Source organism: Panthera onca, chromosome X (assembly GCF_046562875.1).
Source record: "Panthera onca isolate mPanOnc1 chromosome X, mPanOnc1 haplotype 2, whole genome shotgun sequence".
Classification (NCBI taxonomy): domain Eukaryota; kingdom Metazoa; phylum Chordata; class Mammalia; order Carnivora; family Felidae; genus Panthera; species Panthera onca.
In genome coordinates this window covers 87,364,169-87,373,368 of record NC_138357.1, presented here as the reverse complement: position 1 = coordinate 87,373,368, position 9,200 = coordinate 87,364,169, and positions in this window count along the sequence as shown.

Genomic DNA, 9,200 nt, shown 5'->3' with positions numbered 1-9,200 from the left:
TGGCCAACCAGCATCTCTCAACATCGCTCATCATCCGGGAAATACAAATCAAAAACCACAATGAGATACCACCTCACACCTGTCAGAATGGCTAACATTAACAACTCAAGCAACAACAGATGCTGGCAAGGATGTGGAGAAAGAGGATCTCTTTTGCATTGTTGATGGCAATGCAAGCTGGCGCAGCTACTCTGGAAAACAATATGGAGGTTCCTCAAAAAACTAAAAATAGAACTACTCTACCATCCAGCAATTGCACTACCAGGTATTGATCCAAGGGATACAGGTATGCTGTTTTGAAGAGGCACATGCACCCCCATGTTTATAGCAGCACTATCAACAATAGCCAAAGTATGGAAAGAGCCATCGATGGATGAATGGATAAAGAAGATGTGGTATATATATGTATAATGGAGTATTACTCAGCAATCCAAAAGAATGGAATCTTGCCATTTGCAACTACATGGGTGGAACTAGAAGGTATTATGCTAAGAGAAATTAGTCCATCAGAGAAAGACAAATATTATATGACTTCACTCATATGAGGACTTTAAGATACAGAACAGATGAACATAATGGAAAGGAAGCAAAAATAATATAAAAACAGGGAGGGGGACAAGCCATAAGAGACTCTTAAATATGGAGAACAAACAGAGGGTTACAGGAGGGGCTGTGGGAGGGGGGATGGGCTAAATGGGTAAGGGGCATTAAGGAATCTACTCCTGAAATCATTGTTGCACTATATGCTAACTAACTTGGCTGTAAATTAAAAAATGAATTAAATAAAAATAATTGTAACAGCAAAAAAAAAAAAATTGGAAGTCTCTAGCACTGAAAACAGTACATTTTTTTTTCCTTAACTTCTAAATCAATAAGAGAGTCTCCGTAACAATTTTCTATTGTTTCTGAAGTCTTGGCTAAAAGGGATTTTACTCAAAACAGCCTAATTAGCAAGCCTTTTTCATGCAAAAAAAATATTGTATAAGCAAAGGAATTTTTTTCTTTGAATTGTGATTACTTGCACTCACAGTGCAGTGATTACTTGCACTCATAAAAGATGAGGCATTTAGATCTTTGATAGTATTTGTAATAGTAAGTGGAACTGTTACATTTTTTTACTATTGCAGTAGATTTCATCCTGGCACTTAAAAGTTAGCTTGCAGTTTGGGGGCACCTGGGTGGCTCAGTTGGTTGGGCGTCCGACTCAGTCTCGGCTCAGGTCATGATCTCAGGGTTCGTGGGATCAAGCCCAAAGTTCGGCTCTGCACTGACAGTGCAGAGCCTGCTTGGGATTCTCTCCACCCCTGTTTCCCCCTCCCCCAGTCGTGTGCGTGCATGCACGTGCTCTCTCTATCTCTCTCAAATAAATACATAAAAAAGAAGTTAGCTTGCAATTTTGGAATCAAAAAATACTGTGGTAGCAGTAAGTTCATGTAGTCATTTGAGCTGAAAATTAATCATGATAGTATAGAAAGCCATTACAACTTCTGCTGTGATTCATTTATCTTATTTAGCTGAATATCTTTTTTTCTTTCTTTTAACGTTTATTCATTTTTGAGAGACAGAGAAACAGAGCGCAAGCAGGGGAGGGTCAGAGAGAGAGGGAGACAAAGAATCTGAAGCAGGCTCCAGGCTCTGAGCTGTCAGCGCAGAGCCTGACTCAAGGGTTGAAGTCACGAACCATGAGATCACGACCTGAGAGGAACTCGAGAGTCAGATACTTAACCGACTGAGCCACCCAGACGCCCCTTCAGCTGAATATCTCAACAAAAATGTTAGTCTTTTATCAGTTTCTTTGGTACAAGTTGAGGAAATCATATATCTCTCATGCTTAGCTGTACTATGCTGGTTTATATCTGACTTCCTACCATTTTTGATATTGAAGAAGGATCACTACTGCTCAAAGAACTTCAAAAAGACTTTTCCTCATTTAATAAATGTCTACTGTTTAGTAAATTTACCACAAAATTTACATGTTAACATTTGGGAGCTTAAACAAAAATTTAAAAATATATATATAATAGTAACCACCACAATTATAATTGGATTTGATCATCTCACAGTACATCAGTTACACATCAAATGCATAACAAACTGTGAAAGGCCTGTGAACTTGTGAACTAACAATAAATTGTAGTCGATATCTGCTGTAAATAAGGTAAACTTCATGTTTACCTGTAAGGGTGAACTGTACTTGTACCTTTTCCAGAACAAAGCCAGAGCTTTGGGAAGGTTTTGGGGAACCACATGTGCAGGGAAGGATTGATGGATATAGATAAGTGGGAGTGTAAAGAACTGAAGGACTTTCAGGGTGTTCCTAACTCTGGCTGGAGTAAGGCTGCTGTGAAGCCTCAACTTTCAGAATTGGCGGCTGGAGTGAGCACAGGCTGATTGGATGTCTTCTAGAAGCATGGGATTGTCACTGATTGGCTGACTTTTCAGGAGGGCTTATCATTGATTGGCTGGCTTTGAGGACTGGGCATTTATCACCCAGTGACAATTGGATGTACTCCACAGTGTGTTTATTCATTCTCTAGTTGTGCCTAGAGAATGTGGAATTTCTGGATTACAAAAGATGCATATCTTTAAACTTTCTTAAATAATTCCAAATGATTTCCAAAGCGGCTGGATCATTTTTTAAAATATATTTTAAGAGTAATCTCTACCCCTGACGTGGGGCTGGAACTCACGACCCCAAGATCAAAAGTCGCCCGCTCCATTGACTGAGACAGCCAGGTGCCCCTAAGGGTGGAATCATTTTACACTCTGACCAGCTGTGCATGAAGAAATGTCTTAAAAATATTTTTCATTATGGGGTGCCTGGGTGGCTGATCGGTTAAGCCACCAACTCTTGATTTCCGCTAGGGTCATGGTCTTATACTTCATGGGTTCCAATCCCGCATCAGGCTCTGTGCGGACAGTGTGGAGTCTGCTTCGGATTCTCTCTCTCCTTCTCTCTCTGCCCCTCCCCTGATTACCCTATCTCTCTCTCTCTCTCAAAAAAAAAAAATAAATAAACATTTAAAAATATTTTTTGTTACCATTCTGATATTATGTGGTGTTCTTTATAGTGATTTTAATTTGCTTTTCCTCAGTGAAAAATGAGGCTGAATGTCTTCACATTTTTTAAAGTTTTTTTTATTTTAGTTTTTATTTTTATTATTATTTTTTATTTTAGAGAGAGATAGAGAATCTTAAGCAGGTTCCATGCTCAGTGCAGAGTTGTGGGATCATGACCTGAGCAGATGTCAAGAGTAAGATGCTCAACTGACTGAGTCACCCAAGCTCCTCAGATATTTTATTTTGCATTTGTTTTTGTTTTTAAGCAATCTCTACACCCAGCGTGGAGCTAAAACTCACAACCCCGAGATCAAGAGTTTCATGCCCTACCCACCAAGCCAGCCAGGTGCCCTGTCTCTTTCATTTATTGAACATTTGTCTATCCTCATCTGTAACTTGCCTGTTCAACTCTTTTGCCCATTTGTCCATGGAATTTCACAAGCTTCAGCTTGTGGTTGATTTGTAAACCCTCAGAAGTGTGGTTACTGCAGTGAGGCTATCACTGATTGGCTGATTTCCTGAGCACGTGTACAGATCCAAAGTTATTTCTAAACCGTGATTACTTGTTCACAACTTGGGAATTTGGCCACAAAACAGACTTTTCCTTTCTTCAATATGTATTTTTAATTCTCAGTCACCCCTTTTGGTTTTCTCTCAACCAAACTTACAGGAGACATCATAAGAGATGTTCCATCTCTTTGTTTAAAGAGGTATGATTTTAAGGGACACCTGGGTGGCTCAGTTGGTTAAGTGTCCGACTTCAGCTCAGGTCATGATTTCATGGTTTATGGGTTCAAGCCCTGCATCGGGCTCTGTGCTGACAGCTCAAAGTCTAGAGCCTGCTTGGGATTCTGCGTCTCCCCTTCTCTCTGCCCTTCCCCCACTTACACTCTGTCTCTCTTTCTCAAAAATAAACATTATAAAACAATATTTAAAATTTTTTTTAACATTTATTCATTTTTGAGAGACACAGACAGAGTGTGAATGGGGGAAGGGCAGAGAGAGAGGGACACACAGAATCCAAAGCAGGATCCAGGCTCTAAGCTGTCAGCACAAAGCCTGACGTGGGCCTGGAACTCACCAACTGTGAGATCATGACCTGAGCCGATGTCAGACCCTTAACTGACTAAGCCACCCAGGCGACCCTATAAAACAATTTTTAATAAAAAAGGAGGTATGATTTTTTTTAAATTTTTTAATGTTTATTTATTTTTGAGAGAGAGAGAGAGACAGAGCTCTAGATAGGAAGGGCCAGAGAGAGAGGGAGACACAGAATCCGAAGCAGGCTCCAGGCTCCGAGCTGTCAGCACAGAGCCGGATGCGGGGCTCAAACTCACGAACCGCGAGATCATGACCTGAGCCAAAGTCGGACGCTTAACCGACTGAGCCACCCAGGCGCCCCAAAAGGAGGTATGATTTTAAGTAATGTTGCCATTTTAGTGATTTAAGAACCAATTACTGTGGCAAAAAAATAGCTCCAGCTGTCAAATTTTTGCAATTCATTGAAAAATCTAAATACAAGATTTGGGGGCATCCTGACAAAGGTAATGCATTTCGTAGCACAAACTAATTAAACACAGGAAATGCCCTCTATATATAGGACACCTGGAAATCCTATGTTGGTCCCAGAGGCCACACACACAAATGTGTTTCATAGAATTGAGGTACTATAGTATAAAGCGAACACCAACCAAACTGCCTGTCAGGTGAAGAAATAGAACAGAAGATGTGAGCAAACCTTTTCTGTAAGGGGCCAGATAGTAAATATTTTAGGCTTTGGGAGACACCATAAAGTTGCTTTTCTTTTTTAATTTTTTTAAGTTTATTTATTTATTTTGTGGGAGAGACAGAGAGCGAATGAGGGGAGGGGTAGACAGAAAGGGAGAGAGAGAATCCCAAGCAGGCTCCACGCTGTCAGCGCAGAGGCTGACACGGGGCATGAACTCACACACCGTGAGATCATGACCTGAGCCAAAATCAAGAGTCGGAAGCTCAACTGACTGAGCCACCCAGGCTCCCTAAATGTAACACTTTACATACTGTTGGTGGGAGTGTAAACTGATGCAACCACTTTGGAAAAGCATTTGGGATTATTTAGGAATGTTTAAAGGTATGTGTCCTCTATGACCCAGAAATGACACTCATTGATATGCACTAAGAGAATGGATAAACACATTGTGATCTATCTATCAATGGAATACAGCAAAGCGATTAAAACGAGCAGATTGCAGCGACACACAACATAGACGCATCTCATAGACATAATGTTGAGGGGAAAAAGCAAGACACAAAATTACATAATGTATTAGTTCATTCATATACTGCTCAAAAGAGGCAAACTAAACTCTGTTGTTCAGGTTCACAGATGTGGGTGGTAAAGAGCAAGAAAATCAAGGTAATCAGGAAAACAAAAGCCAGGGGAGTAGTTGCCCCAGGAAGAGAGAATGATATGACAAGGAGGGGGCCCAGTGAGGGTTTCTATAGTTCTGACCATCAAGGGCCAGCGAACTACAACCCATTGGCCAAATCTAGCCTTTGCTTGTTTTTGCATGGCTTTGGCCTTGAGCTAAGAAAGGTAAGAGCTTTATACCTTTTAAAATTATTTTAAAAACACAAGAAACAACAAGTGTTGGCAAGGATGTGGAGAAAAAGGAACCCTCGTGCACAGTTGGTGGGAATGCAAACTGGTGCAGCCACTGTAGAAAACAGTGTGGAGGTTCCTCAAAAAATTAAAAATAGAACTACACTACAACCCAGTAACTGCACTACGGTATTTACACAAAGTATATGAAAACACTAATTTGAAGGGATATTTGCACCCCTATGTTTTTGCAGCATTATTTACAACAACCAAATTATGGAAGTAGCCCAAGTGTCAACTGATTGATGAATAGATAAAGAAGATGTGATATATTCTTTATATACCAGTGGAATATTACTCAGCCATAAAAAGAATGAGATCTTGCCATTTACAGTAATGTGGATGGTTCTAGAGAGCATAATGATAAGCAAAATAAGTTAGTGAGAGAACAATAAATACCATCTGATTTCACTCATATGTGTAATTTAAGAAACAGAATGAAAGAACAAAGGAAAAAGAGCCACGTCAAAAAACAAACTCTTAATTATAGAGAAGGAACTGGTGGTGCCAGAGGGGAGGCAGGTGGGGGGATGGGTGAAATAGGTGAAGGGGATTCAAAGTATGCTTGTCTTGATGAGCACTAAGTCATGTATAGAATTGTTGAACCACCATATTGTATACCTGAAACTAATATAACACCATATGTTAACTATACTGGAATTAAAAAAAATTTAAATAGTAATAGAAGGATGAACCTGGACCACTTTCTTACACCATACACAAAATAAACTCAAAAAGGATGAAAAACCTAAACGTAAGACAGGAAGCCATCAAAATCTAGAGTAGAAAACAGGCAACAACCTCTTTGACCTTGGCCGCAGCCACTTCTTACTAGACAAGAGCAAAAATGAACTATTGGGTCCTCATCAAGATAAAAAGCTTCTGCGCAGCAAAGGAAACAATCAGCAAAACTAAAAGCCAACTGACAGAATGGGAGAAGATATTTGCCAATGACATACCAGATAAAGGGTTACTATCCAAAATCTATAAAGAACTTATCAAACTCAACACCCAAAGAACAAATGATCCAGTGAAGAAATGGGCAAAAGACATGCATAGACACTTCTCCAAAGAAGACATCCAGATGGCTAACAGACACATGAAAAGATGCTCAACATCACTCATTATTAGGAAAATACAAATCAAAACCACAATGAGATACCACCTCACACCTGTCAGAATGGCTAACATTAACAACTCAGGCAACAACAGATGTTGGCGAGGATGTGGAGAAAGGCTAACTCTTTTGCACTGCTGGTGGGGATGCAAACTGGTGCAACCACTCTGGAAAACAGTGTGGAGTATCCTCAAAAATTAAAAAGAGACCTATCCTATGACCCAGCAATGGCCCTACTAGGTATTTATCCAAAGGATACAGGAGTGCTGATTCGAAGGGGCACATGAACCCCAATGTTTATAGCAGCACTATTGACAATAGCCAAAGTATGGAAAGAGCCCAAATGTCCATCAACTGACGAATGGACAAAGAAGATGTAGTATATACATATACACAATGGAATGTTCCTCGGCGATCAAAAAGAATGAAATCTTGCCATTTGCAACAATGTGGATGGAACTTATGCTAACTGAAATAAGTCAGAGAAGGACAAACATCATATAATTTCACTCATAGGTGGGATTTAAGAGAACAAAACAGATGAACATAGGGGGAGGGAAGGAAAAATAAGATAAAAACAGAGAGGGAGACAAACCATAAGAGACTCTTAAATACAGAGAAAAACTGAGGGTTGCTGGTGGGCTGTTAGCCCATGGGCTAAATGGGCAATGGGCATTAAGGAAGGTGATTGTTGGGATGAGCACTGGGTATTACATGTAAATGATGAATCACTAAATTCTATTTCTAAAAAAAAATAGTAATAAAATAAATTCTAGGGGCACCTGGGTGGCTCAGTCTGTTAAGCATCCAACTCTTGATTTAGGCTTGGGTCATGATCTCACACTGTGCTGACCGCTTGGAGCCTACTTGGAATTCTCTCTCTCCCTCTCTCTCTCTCTCTCTGGCCCTCCCCCACTCGTGCTCTCTCTCTCAAAATAAATAAATAAACTTTTAAACTTTTTATTTTTTATTATTTTTTAATGTTTATTTTTAATTTTTTATTAAAAAAATTTAATGTTTATTTATTTCTGACAGAGAGAGACAGAGCATGAGTGGGGGAGGGGCAGAGAGAGAGGGAGACACAGAATCCAAAGCAGGCTCCAGGCTCCGAGCTGTCAGCACAGAGCCCGACAGGGGGCTTGAACCCACAAACCGTGAGATCATGACCTGAGTCAAAGTTGGACACTCAACCGACTAAGCCACCCAGGTGCCCCAATAAATAAACTTAAAAAAATAAATTCTAAAATAAAATGATTAAAAGGAACAAAAATAGTTTGTTTTTTAAATTTATTTTTTAGGGGCGCCTGGGTGGCTCGGTCGGTTAAGTGTCTGACTTCGGCTCAGGTCATGATCTCGCAGTCTGTGAGTTCGAGCCCCGCGTCGGGCTCTGTGCTGACAGCTCAGAGCCTGGAGCCTGTTTCGGATTCTCTGTCTCCCTCTCTCTCTGCCCCTCCCCTGTTCATGCGCTGTCTCTCTCTGTCTCAAAAATAAATAAACGTTAAAAAAAATTTAAAAAAGAATTTGTTAAATTTATTTTTTATTATTTAAAAAAATTTTTTAATGTTATTTTCGAGAGAGGGAGAGTATGCACATGTGCGCAAGGGGCAGAGAGAGAGGGAGACAAAATCCAAAAGTGGTTCTGTATTGACAGCAGAGAGCCATCTGATGTGGGCTTCAGCTCACAAAGCGTGAGATCATGACTCGAGCTAAACTCGGACACTTAACATACTGAGCCAGTGAGGTGCCCCAGAACAAAAAAATATTTTGCGACGTGAAAACTATACAAAATTCAAATTTCAGTGTCAGTGAATGAAGTTTTGCTAGAATACAACTGCTGTTGTTCATTTATGTTGTCTGTGGCTATTTTCACCACAATGGCAATGGTTGACTAGATGTGACAGAAACCATATGATGGGGGTGCCTGGGTGGCTCATTTGGTTGAGCATCCAACTTTGGCTCTGGTCATGATCTCATGATCTCATGATCTCATGATCTGTGAGTTCGAGCCCCGTATTGGGCTCTCTGCTGTCAGTGGGGAGCTTTCTTCACATCCTCTGTCCCCCTCCCCTGCTCACGTATGCTCTCTTGAATATAAATAAACATTAAAAAAAAAAGAGAGTGGGGCACCTGGGTGGCTCGGTACCCACTGTCAGAATGACTTCATAAAAGGGTTTGGGACATGCTGGGGAAACCACTCCTGACTTTATCTCCACCTTCCCCTGCCAATTGGACTCTGCAAACCTAGAAGGGTCGGGGAGAAATGTAAGTGTTTCCCAAATGACAGCTAGATAGGAAGTTGGCACTAACCCCCACATTCCTCATGCCCAACATGGAGCAGTGGCTCTCAAGCAGGTGCTGCAGTCTTTCTCCAAATGGCCTGCT